Consider the following 22,049-nt stretch of genomic DNA (forward strand, 5'->3'; position numbering starts at 1 on the left):
AATTTTAGCACCTCCCAAAATCTCCAGCTTTCACTGATTATCTTAGGAAAAATTCTGGTTAAAGGTGAAGTTATCAGTCCATTAAGCATACTGCTAACCAGAAATTTAAGAGAGAGATACTCATGGCTACATATCTAAGGATGTTTTCAAGACTGCTCTTCCCATCTTTCTATTAGCCTAACATATTGTCTAATATAGAAACTGTTTGCCTAACATATTGTCTAATATAGAAATTATTCGCCTAATATTGTCTAATATAGAAATCCCACAAACTTCCTACCTTAGACCACCAAATGCTCCACAACTATGGTGAAGTGACATGGGAAGATTTCTTTACGAATTTTAGTGGCTTTGAAGGATGTGTTTACTACACCCCTAGTAAAATGATTGTTGATGTCATCTCCCATTCTTTGTATACCTGAATAATAAAGACTCATATAATCCTCTCAACAACAGGAGAAATCACAGAAATTACCAAAATGCTTCAAAGCTTTCTCTGCAAAATCTAAACCACAAAAGTGGAACAACAATAAACTTAGATCAGAAACCTGTAAGTTAAATTCTGTGTTGAATTGTGCATTTGGGTGCACATGAAGCTCAGGTGCCAGCCCACTTCATAAGCAAATGCAAACTCCTCATAAAATATTTGTGAAATCACAAGAAATATTGGGATTTTTTTGTAATTCTACATGTTTTGGAAGTGAGAATTGTGCAGAGAACTGACACTTCAAGGAAAAAACCCCCACAGAATCAAAACAATGATTACAACTGACACTCAGTGTTTCCATTCCAACTCCATCCATAGCCTGTTCTTATTCTACTATACAAGGGGAAGCACCTTGCCACAAAAATGTATTTAGACTGTCTAATACATGAAACCAGTCTAAATTTACCCACCAACACAGGAGAATCTTCTGCCAGGAGACAGAAAACGTTGTTAAGCAAGAAATTCTGCTGAAATATTGTTTTCCTAAAAGACAGGACTGCATTGGATACTGTTGAGTGGACAGTGGAAACAGCACCCAGGGTTAATTAGCAATGTTTCTCTAGAGAAGAAAATATTATCAACGGCACAGAGAATATAGATAACTACTGCCTTTGGTAGCAGCTGTGGCACTAATGCTCTTAGAAGGTTGGCAAACAACCCTCCATCAAATATTGATGCCAAATGCTCATCTGTGTGCATGACAGGTGTAACTAACCTGTCCAGCTTCTAATTCCTGCCATATTTGCATTTATGATTCTCAATTACGTAGTTCCTTGAAACACTCCCCTGTGAATTCAGCCAGTGCCAAAGAATTGGAAGATAGTCACATTCTCTCACACTGCAATAACAAATTATTATTTGAGTCCTAAGAAACTGTGAGATCCTAGAGGTATTTTGGTCATTAAGAAAAGCCCCAGTAACAGATATAGGGTATACATGTATAGGACACATTCACTCCATTTTTCTGCTGAGGCATTAGTGACAAGAAATGCAAGAGTAAGCCCCTGAATTACACAAAAGGATGATAGGTACAGGCTAAGAATGGCTCATGGCTGAAACACTGATTAAATCTCTAATGTAATCCCCCCTCTTGCCTTTGAGGGCAGCACATCAGCCTGTCCTTCCCTCTGAGCCCGGGTCCATCTCCAGATCACCCTCCTGTCAGTAGTACCAGGGCTGAGCAGGTCACTGGGGCTCACTGTTGACAAAACTCAGAGCTACCTAACAGCTCCTTTTTGGCTGCACCCTGAGCTGATAAAAACATTGCAGAGCATCCCTTCGCAGAGCTGATGCATAAATCTCTTTTTAACACACAGATATTTTCAGAATGATTAAGAGGCAAATAGACCATGAAGCAGGAAATCCTAACAGCTTTTATGTTGGATTTAACTGAGATAAATAAAAGTTGTAGCCAATTTCAGTTATATCAACTTGTTCTTCTTAGGTCTGGGTTTGTTTTTTTTTTTTCATATTTACCTAATTAAGCATAAAGTCTTCATCAGAAATCTTTGTTTGGTTGGGGTTTTTTTTATTCATTCCTTTTTAGAAAGGATTGTTTAGCAAATGCATACAGGCAAAGCAAGAAGTCCAGTGGTCAAACTTCATTCACAGTCAGATAGTTCTTGGTTTAAGAGAGCAGAGCTGATGTTGTGGCTGATGCAGAGATGACACATGGATGTGTAGGATATACACAGAAGCAGAAAATCTTGACTGCATTCAACTCAGAGCACCCAAAGCAAGAGCAATTTAAATGTGCTGCTTTTCCATCAGCCAGCTCACAGTGACAAAACAAGGCTGACTCCGTTGCTTTCTGACTGGTAACATTTCTGCCCTGTGGAAAATGACCAGCCTGAGTGGGTTCCTCTTGGGAAGAAATCATGGAAGGAGGTGCAAGATCTATAATTATACTTTCTTCTAATTGTTCATGATGCTCAAGCCAAACTGCACCTCTTAACAAAGGAACTTAGGAGATGCACAGTCTTTGAGGGATTACACTCTACTGAATATTGAATAGGAAGCCTAAAATTTTCTTCACCTGTTCCAGGGCCACAGCAGCAAAGTTTAAAAAGTCTCAAAACTTATTTACGAAATAGGGTTTTCTTTGCAGGTGGTTGTATAGAGTTTTTTTTCATCTGTTTATCTTTGAGATTTTCTTTATGCAAGAAAATAGAGGAGTATATTTGGTGTGTTTCCTTCTGGAACTGAGAATATCAAGAAACTATGCTTGAGTGATTGGAGAATATCTGCAACAAGTTTAGTCTGGGAAAAAAAGTAATTTGTTCTTGTACAAATAAATATAGGTCACTTGAAAAGCACTTCAGAAGAACAGCAGCAGGCATTTGGAAAAGCACTTTACATTTCTTGTATAAGATACATGGAAAGGTAGAATGAAAAAGTACATAAATGTTACTATTATTGACATGCTCTGACAGAAGGAAAAACAAGCCAGAGATACAATGAAATCAATCAAAAAATAATTCAATTATTGAGAAAATAATTGCATTGAACTGGCTTGGTATGCACTCAAGATGCCATATTACAAAGTCCAACACATGCCTGGGTAAATTAAATGGTCATCGCACATCATACATCTGCTTTTAAAATCTTGAGCATATTTGAAATTCTTTTAAATCTAAATCCTTTAAATTTACAGTAACTCATCTGGAGATTGTTACACTATCTCTTACTGAGCCAGTTAATTAACATATATTACCAGGTATCAAATTTCATCTGTGCAAATTACAGAATTAAGTTTTTCCTTCAAAGCATGCTTTTTGTGAACACTTCTCCCACAATTATTAATAGAACTCAATAATTTCTTCTATTAACAACCTCCACAATTATTAATAGAACGAAAATGCATTTTAACCCTAAATTGCCTGGTTTCTTTTTTCTTGATTTTCAACAAAGCATTTCTACTGGCTCATTTCTACAGGACAGATAAACAAATTAAAAGCCTAAGTAAATGATTTCAATCTTACAGTTTAAATGTCCAAACCCTGCAGTTTATCAGGGTATATAAAGCAATAATGAATAAACCTGCCTTAATCACAAAGTAGTCTATTCTTACTTAGCTTGGCATTTCCTGCTTTTTTGCCATGTGAATTTTGAAAGGAATAATTATGCTTCTGTACTACCAGAAAACTGGCACTATGTAAAATTTCCTTCTATGCACCAGAGTCTAGGAGTGTCACAGGCACAAAGCACTGTGGGCACCCAAACCGTCCTTGTGTTCCATGTCTCATTTAGAAACCTAAGTTTCAATTAATAGCGAGGTGTTTTCTACCCTGTAACAATCTGCTTCATTAATCTTTGACCCTGTACACCCAAACTGTCAGTTGCTAAGTGAGCTGCCTGCAGTACCATTCCAATCAGAACTTAATTCCTATGGTGGCTATTGGCTCCTCTGCAGTCTCAAATAGTTGCTCTGATTTGGTTTTCCAAACAACAAGTGTAATTTTGAACTTTAGATGTCTTGCTAATAGACATGTAAATCTCATTCATAGCCCAGAAATAATATGTTATATTCATTAAAATATCAAATTGTTTTCACAATAAGTTTTAACATTACGTACAACACACTAAGCAGCAAGTAAAAATTCAAATCTAAAGGCTGAACCCACCTTTGCTACCTTGTGCTTATCCAGTTACAATTCTCACTCATAAATTACCTCCTACCTTCAAATATTAAATGAATGTACACAACCTTCTCCTACATTTCTTTCTAGTCCATCAATAGCCACTGGTACTATTTAGAGACCAAGAGAGAAACTAAATCCATAGCCATGCTCCAGTAATTCTGCCACAACAAAGCAGATGAGAAACAGATTCTAAGAGCACTGCACACAGTAAATTAAGATGTTATTTTCAGCAGATTCATTTTAAAGATGGATCTCACCCAAACACAAAAAATGGGTATTTCAGGATATGCAACATGCAGTGTAAAGTTGACTTTTCATAAATTCTCCATTTCCTAAGTCCGTCAAATTTGTAACTGGAAATCTACTTTCCTTGAGAAATTCTAAGTTCCCAAAAATGAAGAAACTTCCCAGACTAATAAAAAATTTTACCTGCTCTCCCCATCCCTAATTGCGTGTAAGGATTACAGAAGATATTTGGGGTTGCTGATGTTTCATACAATAATATGTAATAAAAAACTAATTACGTTTTCAGAGATAAATGAAACACAATCTTGTGCTAAAAGCACAGTTCTGCAAACAACAGCAAAAATTAACAGTAGATGTTAGAGAACAGATTCTTTTTTTTCTTCTAAATAAAAATGTTATAGCACAAAAATTTAAAAGTCTAATGCAAGTCTAAATCCAAAACTCTAACCTAAGCTATTTTATTATAGTTTCTAATTAAACTATCCCCTTGTGAACCTACTAGTACAAAGAATTTTTAATGCCAAAATGCTGATTTCAAGAAAAAAAATTATTGTTTATATTTCTTCTTCACAGGTGGAGCCAAGCACTGAAGTGCACTGCTAGCTGTTTATAAACAGTTTTTGTTCAAACAAGCTAGTGCTGCAAATATTTTAATCACAGGTTGTAAAAGCAGGGAGAAAAAGCAAGTTTTGTGGTGAACAAAGCAGCCTGTCACACTATTGTGCCCCAAAGGCAAACAGAATGCTAGATGCTTTATCAAATAAAATAAAAACAGCTTGTACCTTTTTTACATTAATTGGCTCATGACTGAACTTAAATAGACCCGCCAACTCTCTTTACAAAGTTCCCTTCCAATTTTTAAGTGTTATCTTTTTATTTCAAATTTCCTTAGTTAAATGAATTCCAGAACCAACTCTGAGCAGTTGCAGGCTTTTATTGCCTTTCAGTGCTTTATTCTATTTCAAGGCATTTCAAGCCAGCATGCACACTCTTGCTCAAAATATTTTGTTATAATTTTCCTCATGCTTCCTATTTATCTTTTCAACTTGCTCTTAGGTATGTTTTTACTTTCACAGCTAGCTCATCCAAAGGTGTATTATTTAAATGTCCTCTAAGACAGGAGTAACTATTTTGAACACAATGCAAAAGGAAAACAAGAAAGCAGTGCAAAGTACACATTTAAAATCACGCTTGCTCCAAAATTGCCTTTTTCTTGTCAACAGCTGGCACATTCAGACAACCAAAGTTATCCAGTACATAAACTTCTAAAGCTACATCAGTTAAAATGCCTAATTTCTGTTCAGCTTCAGATTCATCTATTACGAGGAAAAAAATAAAATTCCCTTATCTGCCTCTCACTGTAAGTCAATTTCCTGAACTAAACAGCTGGGAAATAAAAACACAGGTAGTCAAAACAGAGCCAGTAACAGAAATTAACTTCCACATGAACTCTAGAAAAGCAATAAGCTTATTCAGCATGGTCATAATTAGTGAAATGGCTGAGGAAAGAAGGAGTTTTGCAAAAACTCACACTTGTGAAATATGATACTCTATCACTTGTGTATAATAAAAGCTATACTGCATTAACACTACTAAATCATCAATTCGGTGTACAGAGAAATTTTATGGAGCTTCCAATTCAATCCTATCACTGTTGACAAGACAAACCACCACAATTACAATGTCTCTAAGTTAAACTATTAAAAATCATTTAGTCACTGGAAGACCAGGTAAAATTCCATCTCCTATGTGAGGAAATGCATGTTTGCTGCCATAATATTTTCTTTCTTTTGCAGAATTTCACAAGAGTAACAGGGAGTGAGGAAGGTTTATAGAAGAGTCTGGGAACTGCTTTCCTCAAGCCTCACAAGGTTCCATATCCAAGCCTGTTTTTTTGTGCTGGGTAATATTTGTCTGGCTTCCACATATCTTCCCTACTACTCATTTTATGAGGCACTTGGCAGTTGTGTGAATTATCCCTTTATTTTTACAGTTCTGGTATGTACTTAGCAAAATTAGATGCCAATAGGTTTATAACAGCACAATATACTTAGTCTGCAGATGGTAACTCTTACTATTGATGTCAATGAACAAGGAAATCAAGATTCCTTAGAGTCCCAGGACTTTATTTCCTTATCTCAAAATTCCTATAAGTCTACCAGAAACCAAGTCATTTTTAAAAGTAGATGTGATGGTCTGAATTTGAAACCCTGTCTCAGAAATTCCCAGGTCCCTGTGTTAGGATGTGTGGCTATTGCAGAATTAAACCCAGCAAGTTCATACAGCCCTGGATTATTTTAAGATCAAAATAATGAGACAATAATTTTTTATGCTGTTTGTTGAACAGGCCTTTAAGATCAGGTAAGATTGGCACCATATGGGTCAATAGCAATGTTTCCTCCCCATTTGAGCCCTGATTTTTCTGTGCAGAGCATGAAGCCATTGTGCTCCCATGGCTTAATATGGGGAAAAAATAGGCACTTTTGGACCAACATAATTATTATTTCTTATGCATCTTCCTCACACTTTGAAGGAAAAAAAGACATTTCCTGAAGGCAGCATTTAATGTCAGTAATCAGCAACCACTCATGGTTCCAAGACTAGCAATTCAAATTCTGCAGAAATAAACAAAACAGCTCTGTCACAGAAAGACTTAAAATAGCTTTTCCTCTAATTTTTAACCAATGCAAGCCTAACATGGGTGTGAGTTTGGATCATCACAATGGGAACATATTCATCTGCACTCCACAATTATGCATCAGACAACCAAAGTAAATATATAACAAGTTGAGTAAATTGACAAAAAACTTAATCACAAAAAGTAAAACAACTGCTTTTCAAACACCACCTTGCGTAAAAGCAGTCTGCACGTTCATATATTTGTTTTTGCTCTAAAATTTATGCAATAACAACATTCCATTCTAAACCCATTGCAGCCAACAAAGGAACTGTCAATGTATCACAATGACCACTGAGGAATTACTTGTTGGTTAATCCCAAATTGATGGTGGTGAGTTTATAAAAAATCCTGTCCCAAATAATTTTTAAATAACGGTCACAACACAGCTGGCCATATGTTAAGCTGTGCTTATTCTCCATTCTATATTTGATCCCTCACTTTTATTTGAATTTCTCTGTCAATCCCCAGCTCAATGGCGGCTGAAGGATCTAGAGTGCAGAGTTTGAAGAACCAATTTATAAGGTGATATAACTTAGTAATTTCTGCAGTTTTGGCTTATGACTATAACTGCTATATGGGGGATTTTTTTTTCCTGCATAAAAACATTTCCATGCTTGTTCTCTCTAATGAAGTTTATGTCATCTTGTTCATAAAATGACTCTCATGTCAATAGGCTTGCTGGCATTAGTTAATTTTTCTTCCATTAAAATTGCTTCCAAACTTCATTAGAGTGATATTTGTTGTGCACATCAACAGCAAATTATTTTAATAATTCAGTTAGGATTTTGCATTGTCTATTTAAATTCTTCAATACTTCCTCAATATTAAAGAAAAAAAGATTCAATGCTGTCATTACTATGACTGTCCCAGAATAGTTGGCACTCAAATGCTTTGTCAGCCCAGAGACAGATTTACTGAATTCAGCTAAACTGGAGGCTATTAAATCCCCAAACATTAATCCTCTTTATTCAACAAGGGGTTTCGAATGAAACACAAATACTCTTGTTCAAAAATAGTGTATTGAGTCCAAGTATGACAGCGCACATCACAGACCATTAGAGTAATTATTTAAAAGGCAAAAAATCAAAGTTAAATGGTGAAGCTTTATCTGCCTGGGCCCTGCACAGCACAGCAGCACAGAATGGTTCAGGTTAAGAGAGATGTGCAGTGGTTTCTAGGGTAAGGTCCAGCTAGAGCAGACTGCCAGAGATGCTGCCCAGTGCACATCCTGCAAGGATGGATATTCAGCACCTCTCTGGGGAGTTCGTTCCAGAGCTGATCACTCTTGAGGTGAAAAGAACTGTCAGCATATTCTGGTGGGATTTCCCATTTTTTTTGATGAATGGGAGTTGCCTGTAAGAGCCTGGCTCGGTTTTCTCTCTATCCTCCAATGTTTGCCTTCCTCAGTCTCAGCAAACTGCTCCAACCTCCAGACATTCCAAAGCCCTTCCAAGAACACAATCCACCTCTCAGCACTCTCACGTGGCTCTAACTCAGCCTTGCCATCCCTGCATCTCTTGGTAAACCCCTGGCTCTTCTTTGGGCAGCAGGCACAGCTGCACTGCCCAAAGAGTCTGTGTCCATCCATGGCAGCACGAGCTCCTTATTTTTGTGATCAGAGCTCTGCAACTCTGCACAGCTCCCAGTTCCCTTGGCTTCCTCAAGGGAAGCCCCACAAGCTCCCCCTCAGGCTGTCTCCCAGCTGTGTCTCCTCTCCTCGCATGCCAGTGGCATGGCTGACTTTATTCTGGTCTCTAAATCTGCAAGTTTGATTCTTTTTTCTTTCCAAGACGTATAAGGCTTCTAAATTAATGAGTTGTATGAGGTACTCTGGAGGAGAGTGCTAAAGAAGCAGAAAGTCAGGGATATTTCATCTGTAAATGCCGACTTAATGTTAATATTGGACTACATTTCCACCACCCTAAAGTATCTGTAACAAACTGTCCCAGTATTTCCAGACTGAAGTAACAGAGTTCTTGGTCACGTGTCAATGCAGAAATACTGCAGAACTAATTCATTAGTCAGACAAAGAATATGGCAGTATGTTTAAGCTATTCAGTAAAGAGTTATCAAAAAAAAGGGCAACCGGTTCATTAACATGCAAAACCATGAGAAAATGGAAGTATATCCTTGACTCAGAGAGTCAAGTGCTAGTCAAGTTACACTTCACCTGTAGTGATTTACACCCACACACATACAGAGGAAAAAAATAATCTGAGAAAGGAGAAAATGGTTTAGCAAATTGAGTGATTTCAGCTATTGCTGATAAATCTCTATCTGCAACTGATGGAAAAGCTGTTCAATATCACTGAAGCCAGTGGAGCTCTGCTGATATATCCCTCAGAAAGGTCAGATTTTCCCACTGCCATCCACCCCTCACCAAGATGCTGCTTTCTTTTGCCATCATGCCTGGAAATGATTCAGTTCCCTTAATTACCTATCTGAACCCGACAAGAATCATTTAAAGAGCTTGTTTAACAACTGAACCCAGAGTCTCCAATATTTATTAACAGAACCAGAGCACAGTCTTATTCTGTCCAATCAATAACAGTTGGAAATAATTAGAGCTCAATGAACCACAGCACCACATACCTTGCTTACTACTATACTGTAGACTGGAAAATCTTAAATATCATGTTTGATGCATTTTAAGCATATATTAAACATATATATTCTGTTAACTTTTAGGTGTCTGGATGGCACATTAAAAAAAATTAAAATAAATAAAGCTTGTTGATCAAAAGCCAATTGTAACCACTCTCTCTTAATGGTAACATCCTACCAAAGATAAATCCTTTTTCTGAACATGACTACTCAAATTATAAGCACTAAAAAGATTAAACAGTGAAAACCTTATCTAGTGTCACCCAAAGAAAAAGTCCATTAGAAACTGAACCATCTTTTGCAGCTGAAAGGTTCACAGCTAAGACAAATTCAGCTTCCCAAAATGCAAGTTTGTTGCTGCTGGTAAAGATAGTTGACAGTCACATGAAGTTTGGAAATTTAGAGACATTTTGCTCCTTGAAGCAGTTTATCAGTTACTCTATTTGTTCCAAAACACAATACATTACTGGATTACATTGCTGCATTTTCCCTCCAACTCTCTGGGGGAAAAGCCAGGCCCTTTTGAAATGGAGATGAGAGCCACAGCAAAGAGCTGCTACAAGAATATTTTGCTAAGTGACATCTCTGATGCTTACTAGAGTGGTGTGCAACTTTATTGTGCAACCACAGCATTAATGAGATGTGACCAAGGCCTGGGAGCATTTGGTTATGAATATATATTATCAAAGTTTCGAGGCAGAATGATTCTTATATCCTATTTTATACTCCCAGCAGTTCTTGATAGTAGAAATGAAGTTGAAACATCTTAGCATTGGTAAGGAACTTGAAATACATAAGAAATAACCCATCTAAAACTAAAATTCAATTTCTTAAAAAAAAAATAATTAAAAATGGATGACCACTAGAACTGAATATAGTGGGACCATGGCACCTTAAATCCTGAACTTGAAAACTCTGCAGCCCTTGTTAGTCAAGAAGACTGATTTTTCCCTCCTTGCTGTAGAACTGTGGCTCTGCAGTCAGTGAGGAAGATATTTGTATGGGTGGATGAAACACTCTTAAATATTTGTGTTTCACTCAAGAGTATCTCAGGGTTTAGTTATAAAGAGTAACAGGGGAAAGAAACAATTAAGTTGTTGTAGGTCTGCCATTAATTTCATGATTTCCCAGGGCCAACTAGTGCAAATTTGGTCATATATATCACCACCACACAATGGTGGAATGAAAAACACTGAGACAGAAAGAGCTGGCCACACTGAAAATACACAAGGTAGAAAACCTTTTATGCATAGGAGGTAAAATTTGAACTAAATATAATGGAAGCTTATAAAAATACAACATAATGCTTCACAGGACTATACACAGATCTTTACCTGTGGTCCACTTGCCTAAAATTTCAATTTGATTTGTGGCATACATTCACAAGCCAAAATAACAATTTATCCACTTGGTAAACCCAGTAAAAATAAAGTTATTTTTAGAAACATGATTTTTGAATGCTCTTCTTCATCCAGCTCATTGACTCCTTTACAACTTGCTGTTCAGATATGAGCTTCCATTCCCTAATTTCTAGGTGAGAATCTGGGGTTTTTCTCCTCTCTTCCCCTCCTGAACTCTGAGTATGTTTTGCAGATGTTATGGTATTACCATTGGTTGAAAATTAATAAAATAAACATAAAATTAATATGCTGCTTACAAGAGACAGCTAACAGCACCAGAAACCAAACCTGGAGCAACTGAGCAATATCTGCACTGCTATCTGTGCCAGCTGTCTTTTGAAGCCTGTTTGGGATTTATGAATTGTTTTCTATCTACTCTCTGAGGTTTTCCTGGATGCTGCACTCCGTGCTTTATTCCACAGATGGAACCTATTAACTTCAAAGGTATGTCAAGTGAGCAATCCTGCAAACTAGTGAAAATGCTTGTGCATCTGAAAATTCACATATAGAAATCCTTTATTTCATCTTCTGAGATTCTTAGTAAAACATCCAGTTGCAGGCAATAGATTTTATTTTTTCTTATCTCAGCATTTCTAGCAAATTGGGACACCAGCTCCATTTCCACAGGAAACACCAAAACATTGGCACCTACTTCTCTGCAATACATCTGAATCTAAAAAGCTGCTTCTATAGGATTCTAGGGCAAAAGTTTCCTCTGCTATTCAGCTATTGTTTCCTGTTGTGCAACTGCTGCTTTCAGAATTTATCAACCCTAGAAATAACTCCTGTGCAGCCTTCCATTGTCATGCCTTCATTCCATTTAATCACCAGCTCCCTGGCTTTATCCCGTTAGGATTTGGGGGATATTTCAAAAACCAAATGTGATTAGTTTCCCTTCTTCGAATAGGCACAGCAGCAAGAGAAGGGGGGACAGCAGATTAAGGCAGAAAAGGGCACATTTATTAGAACTGGAGGTTTACCAACCATTGCCAGCCATTGTGCAAGAATGGGAAGCTCTGACTTGCCCCCAGAAAGGGCCATTTTGGAGCAGCCTGGTGACAGTGACTTGCTGAATCACAAGCATTTGCTCCTCGCTCACTTTTTTGAGGGAAATATAAACTCAACACCAAGCACCTGCTTCACTGTAACTTCCACTCTTTTTACTCAACATCGACTCCCCTACATCCTTCGTTTCCCACAATATTTTTCCTAAGATGTTTTGCATCTATTTCTCCTACATCTACCATGACAGTTTTCATTCGTCACTTTTGCTGTCACATCACCACACAACCCTTCTGCTCACGTTTTTAAAGAAAAATAAGGTATGATCCAGGCTGTCCTTAAGACAAGCTGCAGGAATTTTCTTGCCTGGCTTATTTGTGACTATCACACAATAGCTATGCACAGCAGGATGCAGTGTCTCTGAAGAACAGGTATAAAAATAAATGATTGCTCCTCCTTAGCAAAGCTACTTAGAGAAATCTCAGGCTTGAATCCCAACGTCTGAGATTTCTTCTCTTTTGATTCTATTTCTGTTACTCCTAACAGTCTATTTTATGGAAATATACGGTGTTAAAGAACAAAAGCAACTGGTCAAACAGACAAAATCCTGTGATGGCTTGACTAATAAGTCAAGAAATCTGCTATTCATCTAGTTTGAAATGAGGAATTGGTGACTGGCAGTGCACATCCAGGTGAGGAGGCTGCAGCCAGACAGATGCTTATTTTCCAGCCCTGGGTAAAAAAGAAGGCAGCAGGAGAGCTTTGCTTCCCAAAGGAAAGTGCCTCCATGGAAAAAAGGAAGAAGTTTAAAAAGGAAAACAGGGACTCCCTGAGGCAATGAATGGGTGAGTAACCTGGGCATGTTTGACAGGAAAAGAGTATTCTCTCAGGTGGAGATGACAGTGAAGGATGAAATCTCAATGGGGCTGAACCCAAAGCAAAAATCATGAAAAATAAGAACTGATCAGGCATCAGACCAAACCCCAAGTATTTACCAGCCCTTGATGAGCACATGTGAGCCAGCCCTTGGTGAGCACAAGTGGCCAGCAAGCTCACACACCCAGAAATGCAGCACACCACAAGGCACTACAAGTGCTGTAGGAGGTAGCAAAGCCACCCATGCAGCAGTTGCTCAGAAACTGTACATGACAGGACACAAAAATAGTGCTGTATGCTATGAAATGCAAGCAAGCAAGCTTTTAACACAACATTAAAAGGACGAATAGAAGTATGACAATAAATGGCACAGCTCAGAAACCTTTCACGTTAAGAGAGACATTGTCATCTGGAGGCAAGGTGATCAGGCACAAAAAAACCCCAAAACCTAGCCAGGCTCTGGCTATGTGATTTTATTTTTTGTAAATCAGAGAACTGCAACTATCTGTGTTGTCATGCCTCATTAAAAAAATACAGTCTGTGATGCATGAAAGCAAGACAATGATATCTGCAGTCTGAAGGAATCTTTCAAGCCACTCCTTGTGGGCAAGAAATCTGTGAGACTGTTGGAACCAGAACAAGCACAGCTACCAAGTGAAATGGCTGTAGCTGCTGTAATTGCAGCAGCTATATTCACTAAAGCCAGGAGAAAAAGAAAATAAAAAAAGAGTAAGGAAAAAAAAAACACAGTAAGTTATAATACCATTATTAAAGCAGGAGTCTTACTAATGACAATTCCAAGCATTTATTTTTTTTTATTAGCAGTTAATAGAAGAGTGCTTTGGTCAGACACATTCTCCAGGATATTGCTTTGATCACTTTTTAGGGGTGTGCTGATCTGTGGCACTGATAGCAGGATCAGTGAAAAGCCTTTTTTATAATGATAATGGCAATGAAAAGCAGCTTCATTTACTTTATCCCACATCAATCTCCATTACTGGGAGCAACCTAAGCCATGACAATACTGGCACTAAGTAGCCAAGCAAAAGCATGAGCCATTTTCTAAGAAACCTATTAAAAAAGCAAAATTAATAAGACCACATCTCAATACCATGGTACTCACTCTTTTCTGCAGCTATATAAAATACCCATATCAGCTTCTGCACGCCTGTGTTAGTAAAGAAGCTGCAGGTTTAACCTGGATACCCCTATCTCTGCTCACATCTGCAGTGCTGCTCTTCTTCCCCCGCTGCTTTCTCTTAAAGGATGCCAAGAAAGCAGCACTTAAGTCTTTTGTCTTCTCTTTTGCAAACCCTGCGCTGTTATCAGTTCCCGAGCAGAGAGAGTTTCCTGCCAGGCACCATGCCACCATTTCTTGGCAGTCAGAAAGGTTTTAACTCATTCCAGGGCAGACCTGAGCACTCTGCACTGAGCAGAAACAAGACTGGCCACAGACTCAAGCAACTTGAGAAGTTCAGAACCTACTGAAATAAATCTCAAGCTGCCGCTTTCAACAGCCCCCTCTACTGATTTCACCTCTCATCATGGAAATTCTCATTTTTCCTCATAGCACTGTCTGAGCCTTTGGTACTCCAGCTTCCAGGGGAACCAGGGCAACACATCTGGGTACCTGATGGACCCCTCATCTCCTCCTGCACAGCCTCAGGCAGCCCAAGCAAGGCTCAGATGCCTCCTCACTCCTTCCTTTCAGGGCTCCACGCCCTGTGTTGGCTTTTGTGCTGTGACAGAGCACGGCCTTGTCACTGCCAGATGTGACAGTGCCTGGCCACAGCCAGTCCACCCCTTCCAATTAAACCCTGCATTGCTGGGCCCCCTTGGATAATTCAGCCACAATTTCCAGCAGCTCTGAATTACCATAGACTGTGAAACAGGCGTTTAGCTAAGGCTTTAATGGTTTTCCAGGAAAAAAAAAAAAAAGTAAAACAAACATACAATGTGGATTCAGATTAAAATGGTGTAAATAGAAGTTAATGAATATTATTACTTGAGTTATTAGAACTTTCTGCTTGAAAAAATTTAATCTAATATTCCCATTTTTAGTATTGCCAACAGCACTGGGGCATGCAGTTCAATAGTTCAAAGTTACCAGCTTTATAATTGCTTTCTACAGACCTTAAAAAAGGCATTTAAGTTTCAGGATGTAGCAGAATGGAATGAATTACCCATAGTCACTTCAAAAGCAAGGAAAAAATTATTACTGCGCTTAGGTATTTACATGGTATTTTCCTTTGAGAAACATGAGGAAGAACTAAAAAGCATGGGAAACAAATGAGAGAAAATTGTGTAATCAGAGAATTAGGAAGCCTTAGGCATTTCCAGCTCAACCAGCCTTGAGCATTTCAGCTCAACCAGTATTTTTAAAGAGTTGAAATTTTAGGTGATACCACTGTTTTTCTTCAAGATACAATATTTTAAAGACTGAATTGCTCTTTATTTACTCTTATCTGTGCTTTGTGCACTCAAGAATATGAGCTGGATTAAAAATAAATTGGATTCATCTCATAATGCAGCTCACTCACAACAAAAGGTGTTGCTAGCATGTTATCTTCAGGTTAAATGTTGTTACAGTTTGTTAACAAATGTGGTTTAACATCATAGCTTCATGCTGCATGAGGAGATCACTGGAAAGAGGAATTCCTTTGTCCTGGTACCGACACCTGCCTTGGTGACAATGCCATCACATTTACCATTCCAGTGGCAGCAATACTTGAGTGGCCAGCTGTAGGAAGGACACATTGTTTTCTGAACCACTCTAATGATTACATGAGATTTAATATTTTAAAATACAATTAAAACAGACACAAATATCAGTAACAGGAGGAAAAGCCCCTAGGAATCTAGCCTAAGAAGTAGTATTTCAAATATCATACATGCTATTCCAGCCTGGATTACTCACCATTTCACACTTTCTCTGATTCTTTAATCTATCCAATAGTTATACCTTGAATATGTAGGAGCAGATTGTCATAGTAATTTGTGTCAATCAGTCCAAATTTTTTCAAAGGCCTTGTTTCAGGCAGAGTAATTTGGCCCCCAAATCCTAAAGGTTTTTTGAGATTTATGGAATTCCTAGGAGATGGGAGTAGATAAGACATGAAAGATGATCCTTATCTTAATACTGCTTTGGATGTTCTTACTTGACTCACCCACATCCATAGTGAAATTTCCATTTATAAAAGGAAAACCTCTTGATTTTCACTAAGGCTATTACTGAGACAATTACCTGATAATTCTGTGTTCAAATTCCATGATCAAAGGCTCCACTAGCTTTTTACAAAGGAGGAGAAATAGTTCCAGAGATAGCAAGCCTTTCTTTGCTGCATCTGCCATTAAAAAAACCAAACCAAACCCACAAAACCAAACTCTGAATTGAAGGACTTGTGCAATTTGTAAAGATCTGAAGTAGAACAGGGACCACAGGCTGAGGTTCCCATGGAGTTCCAGGCTTGTATGTTAAATATAACACAAGAGAACATGATTCTGTGCAGCCCCAGCACTGTTGGCTTTTCAAATTCAATGTGCTTCTGTGCAACACAGCAGAAATGTCAAGCCCAGCTAAGCTTGAACTAAATGTTTAACCTGCAAGTTTTCCTCACTGTACAGCCAGTAAAACTTGCAATGGGCACCTGAACCAAAGAGCCCTTTTCAAATTATCTGTGATGAAGAGCTCAGATTTTTTTCAAGTTAACTCTAAGATCTGAAACAAAATAACATTTAGGAGGCATATAACTTCTTTCTGTGGTTTTGAAGGCTCACTAGTAGAGATCAACAGGATCAACACTCAGAGATTATGAGCCATTCCTGAGAAAATGCTTTGTTCATAGTGAAATATCCAAGTATTACTGCTTTCCTTTTAGGCCATTGTGCATCAGGAAAGAACTTGACGTCTGCCTTTCTGTCAAGAGACCTGAGATCAGAAAAGTCACCAAGATTCTTTTTGTTTGGGCACATTTCTGACATCAGCAGGTGAGATCTTGCCTGAGACATCAAAACCCAGACAAGTGATACAAGTGTAGGACATAATAACAGGCTCAATATTCACTGAGTGCTCAGTTTGAATAGCAAAGCCTTCCAGGAACTGGTCTGTTTTTTCATTTCACTAATACAGGGGCAAAGCTCAAGTATGTTCTGTGATTCTTTTTGTTTGTTTCTAAGTTGCACAGATGCTACTGAAGCAAATGTAGCTGAATGCTTCTGAGACAGTGCACTTGAGTAGGGCCAGTGCACACAGTCTGGTCACATCCATAGGCAGGGTGCTCTTTCAGGAGCATCTAAGTGCCCAACATCCTTAGAAACTTTTAAACATCTTCTACCCAATTTCCACATAAAAATAAAGATATATGTTTTGTAAAACCTAAGAAAAAACTACTTATTTAAAAAAACTGTCATACTTCATATATTCTAACACAGAAATTTCACTTTTTTAATCTTTGCATTACAAGGCCTCTGCAAAGCAATTTTGGCCAACTTCCACATATTTCAACAGATTTTATTATTTGTGTGATGGAAGCACAGGAGCATAGATCACCACTTGATATGTTAAAACACTCCTGCACCAGAGAATTCCTGAGGGCACAATGATGAAAGAAGCATTTGATTCTAACAGATTGAACCACAGCACCTGCAGGAAGGCTGGGGGCTGCCCAAACTGCACTTTCAGAAAGGTTTGGCACAGACCTGGAATGCTCCTACACCTGGAAGTTTCCAGTGCAGAAGTGAACTCCAGAACCACCAAGGGACGAGGCAGTGCTGCAAACTCCCGGCTCCTGAATCCTGAGAGCTGGATTAATGTTGGAGGGGGTGAAATTCTCCTATGTCACACAGCACAGTATCGGTGTCAGAAATGCCTCAGGCTGAGCTTCCCCAGGGAGAGAGCTCAAAAGTGAACAGACTGGGAAAGAATGTAATCCTAAGTAAGCTTCCTGTGCCGCCTTCTAAGGAGAAGTGCTGAGGGGCTTGGTTTGGGTTTTGTTCGTTTGGGGTTTACCCTGGGTTATTGATTTAGTTTGTTTGGTCCTTTGTAATTAACAAGGGAGACAGAAATACAAAACCTTTTGTGCTTTCCTATAATGTTGACAAAGCAATGTGAAAGAGAGTAACAAAGCTTAAACTTTCAAGAGCACTAAAATAAATCTACAGTCAAATACAGATGCTTTTGGATCTCTGTATTCTAATGAGGAATTTCTCATAAATTCTTTTCAGAGCAATCTCAAAGGATTGACATTCACACTGAACTTCCATGTTATCCTCTTTTCCTCCAAATGGTCTGCAGAATAAAGAAATATACAGAGATGACTGGTTTAAGTCAGCTCAAGGAACAAAGTCTAGTAAAGAGGCATACAAAGTTTGAGTTAATCATAATTTAAACCTGAAAACCCAGGAAACATACAACTGACAGCCCCTTCCAAAATAAGTAGGATTTATTGCTTTTTCAACATAATTCCATATTTTGTGTTTTTCCCCTTGCTGTACAAACTGTCATCACAGTCACCCTGCTAAAGGACTGATCTTTTCCCAAGAAACTTCATTTCAGGAGCATGAAAGGTCTACAAGGGATTCAGACAGCCTGGCAAGTTGGAATTTCATCTCCAGCAAGATGATATCTATGACAAAATAAACAGAGCAAATTCATAAACACATTTTATTAGAAAAGCGCAGGATAGTTTCTGTGAGGGAAAACCCTGCTAAGTCCTGAAAAGTCTATGGCAGTGTCTAACAGCATGTGAGTGAAGGGATTCTATGGACACAGCACAGCTGCAACTTCAAATGTTATTAAAAAAAGGAAGGTTCCACTAGACTGGAGCAAACAGCCATTTCTGGACTGAGTGCTAATCCGAGGAACAAAAGCAAATAATAATGCTTAACCACTGCTGTGCAGAGTGAGGCCCAGTCAGAGACATTCCCTAAGTACTGGTTTCTGTCAACATCTTCCTCCATTACCTCAAAAAGGAAATTGGGAAAGGATTTCAAGCCTTTCCAAATCAAATGCTGCATGCAGCTAAACAAGAAGTTCAGAATAACCCCACTCCAAAGCTGAAAAAGAAGACAAATAGATGACAAAGAAGCCTCAGTGGAAATAACGTATATTAGTGTTCCTAGGCACCATAACATCATTCTGCCCACTGCAACTGTAGAAAATTCCATATTTAAAAGTAAATTTTAATTATCATCAACATGAGGTTACAATACAGCTTAGATATCCTCAGTGTTTTCCTATAGTAGCTCTTTCACAGAAGAAAAAAAAAAAATCACCACAAGGCAAAATAAGTCCCTCCAGTATGCATTTGAATTTCAACAAAATAAAAGCTAAAGCAGAAAATAAATGTTAAAAGCTTGATTTGTCACTGTCTTCTAATTTAACAAAATACCCATAAACACTTCTCACATTAAAATAAAACCTGCAAGTATGTTAACTTTAATGACTACTGAACAAACGACAAAACAATTGGACTAAGCTATCCTATCAACTTCATTTTATGGTACTTTGAGGAAATTCTGATCTAAGCAGAGAAGTAAAACACTGCTAAAATCACTGAGGAAGATGTACAAGCAACCTGTGTTAAAATGACACTGTCCCTATTCCTCTCCAAGAAATTAAATTTGTAACAGAAAACTTGTATTGTAATTGCACCTGGTCCCTTTGATATTTTTATATTCTTTTCAAAAAACACTGAACTCTATTTTTGGTGGTTGCAAACTCATACAGCTGCACTCTGAGGGATAAGCACCAAGGGAGGAAAAATACCTATGCAATGAAATAAACAATATTCTCCACATTTTAAATGCAGGCAGAGAATGTGATAACAAATAGGTTTGTGCCTCAGGATGGTTTGTGGGCCTTACAGAACAAAAGCAGTGCTGAACTGTCGGTGCCATTCAGTGAAGGTGAATGAAACGAATGGTGTTTAGCACATCCAGGGTGTTAAGAAAAAAACACAAACTACTGTGTGTAAAGGCTATTGAGAACCCAGGATAAAACTAAAGTCTACATTGGAAGGAAGAAACGACTGACAAAACCAAATCTTAACGCTTAGGAATACTTCAAGAGTTAAAAATCTGGAGCAAGCCTGGTTGCAGCATCACAATAGTTTAACTCTTCTGTATTTGCTCTCAAGTCACTTTGGTGGGTTTTGCTTTTAAGGAAAGGAGAAAAGAGAAGCTGAAAAAGCTGAAAGCCTAACAGAGCTCTCTACAAGAAACTGAAATTGAGCTGCAGGGTGAGTTCCTCATCCATAAGAGATGAAGTTTTTATTAATGTCTTAACTAAATATACACTTGTTATTTATCTGTTTGATTCCATATAAATGACAGGGGTGAGGTGATGGAACCAATGAGGAGCAATGACCCCAGAACAAAAATAAGTACTTGCCATCATTCAGGTTAAGAGAAGATGGCAAAGAGCACATTTACTCTAGTCATTCTAAGAATAGAAGCTCATAATCTATCTTAACTGCTAGATATTTTAATGGCCTGCAGAATATCTCTAACTACATAGAACAGAAGCCTTAAAGGAAATGAAATTCTCAGGGAAAAATATGATCTAATTAAAGCATCTACAAACACGTTTCAGAAATGGGAAAGAATATTTAATTTTGTCAGCAACATCTGCAAAATGTTTTAATATGAGATATCTATAACCCTCCTGACTTCCAGATTTTCAGAGTATGTCAGAATGTTTTACAAAACACATTAATTGGTACAGCAGTGGTTTGAAGCAGTGCACACCATTTCACTGGGAAAAGACTGTCAAGAAGTTGTGGCTGTTTTTATTTCACATCCCTGTCTCTGAACTCTGCCTCAAGCTCCTCTGTCATGTCCCAATGGTACTAATATTTGTAATTATAAAGATATCAGAAATTGTAAAGATGTTATAAGATATCCAAGGTATACAAGATCTGATATCCTATCTAAGGTTATAAGATATCAGATTTTCAAATTAAATTTTGGCAGCTTCACTTTCAGCAGCAGTCTCTTGCATTTGTGATTTGTTCCAAGGTTTTTTTCTCTTCAGTGAAAGATATTTCTTTTGCTTGAGACCTTCCCTGCTATTTCATATTCTTTTTCCTGAGGGCAGGAATTTGATATTTTTTGCTGGGCTACAAGTGTACGTGTAGTTGAACCCTCTCCCTTTTTCATTATTAATTGCTCTAACTTTGGAGAAAACCAGAGGTAGCAAAACAGATAACACAAACATGCAGCTCCACATTGGCAACATGAAATAGAGAAAGAAGTTTTATTGTCCAGCGCAGATCCACACCAAGCACATTCTGAAAGATGTGAGTGCTTTACCTACAAGCAGAATTTGGTTAAGATCATTTTCCCCAAGCCTTCATTCTGGAAACAGGTAAAACACTAGTTTTATCACCTGTGTTTAGTTTTCCAGAGTCCAACAGCAATTCAGGACACTGTTGTGACAGGGGACATGGGATCTGGGTGAGGACAACCACAGTGCCTGCAGGGGCAGCCAACATTCCTACAGCAGCAAATGGAAAAGGTCCTGGGATGTTAAGGGAACACTGAATTCATGGACAGCTGAGCAACCCACAGTGTCCTTTGGGGAGCCAAACAGATGGGCCAGAATTCTGACACAGCCACACAGCTCTTTGGGCAACTCTGCTGCAATCCCTCCACCTACACATGGCAGGATTTTAGGGGAAAGCATTGGTTTGTGCTCAGAGTACAAGAGGATTCAGCACTACAGGACTGTCATTAATTTCTTCAGCAAATTTTCATTTGCTAACAGCCCAAGTTCATTTAGAAGCTTACTCCACTAATTATCTTCTCTTCATACGCCTGTAATTCAAGATATTTTATATTGACTCATTCTCATACTTGGTATTGCTGTATCTTCTTGTTTCCAAGCACTTAGAATAAGGAAAATGTTAAGCTAACTAATCAAACACTTCTCACTTACTGTGGAAGTCACTGACCTCTTCTTTTGTCCTGGCTATCTGAGAAAAGTTATGATTTCTGAAGCTACCAACAAAGCTGCATGCCAGTCCTAAATCACTGTGAAATCTATCAGATTAATCTAGAACAATTCAGAGACCAGAACACAAAATTTGAACACTGTGCCTGAAAACAATGGCTCA

This window comes from Melospiza georgiana, chromosome 7, assembly GCF_028018845.1.
Source record: "Melospiza georgiana isolate bMelGeo1 chromosome 7, bMelGeo1.pri, whole genome shotgun sequence".
Taxonomy (NCBI): domain Eukaryota; kingdom Metazoa; phylum Chordata; class Aves; order Passeriformes; family Passerellidae; genus Melospiza; species Melospiza georgiana.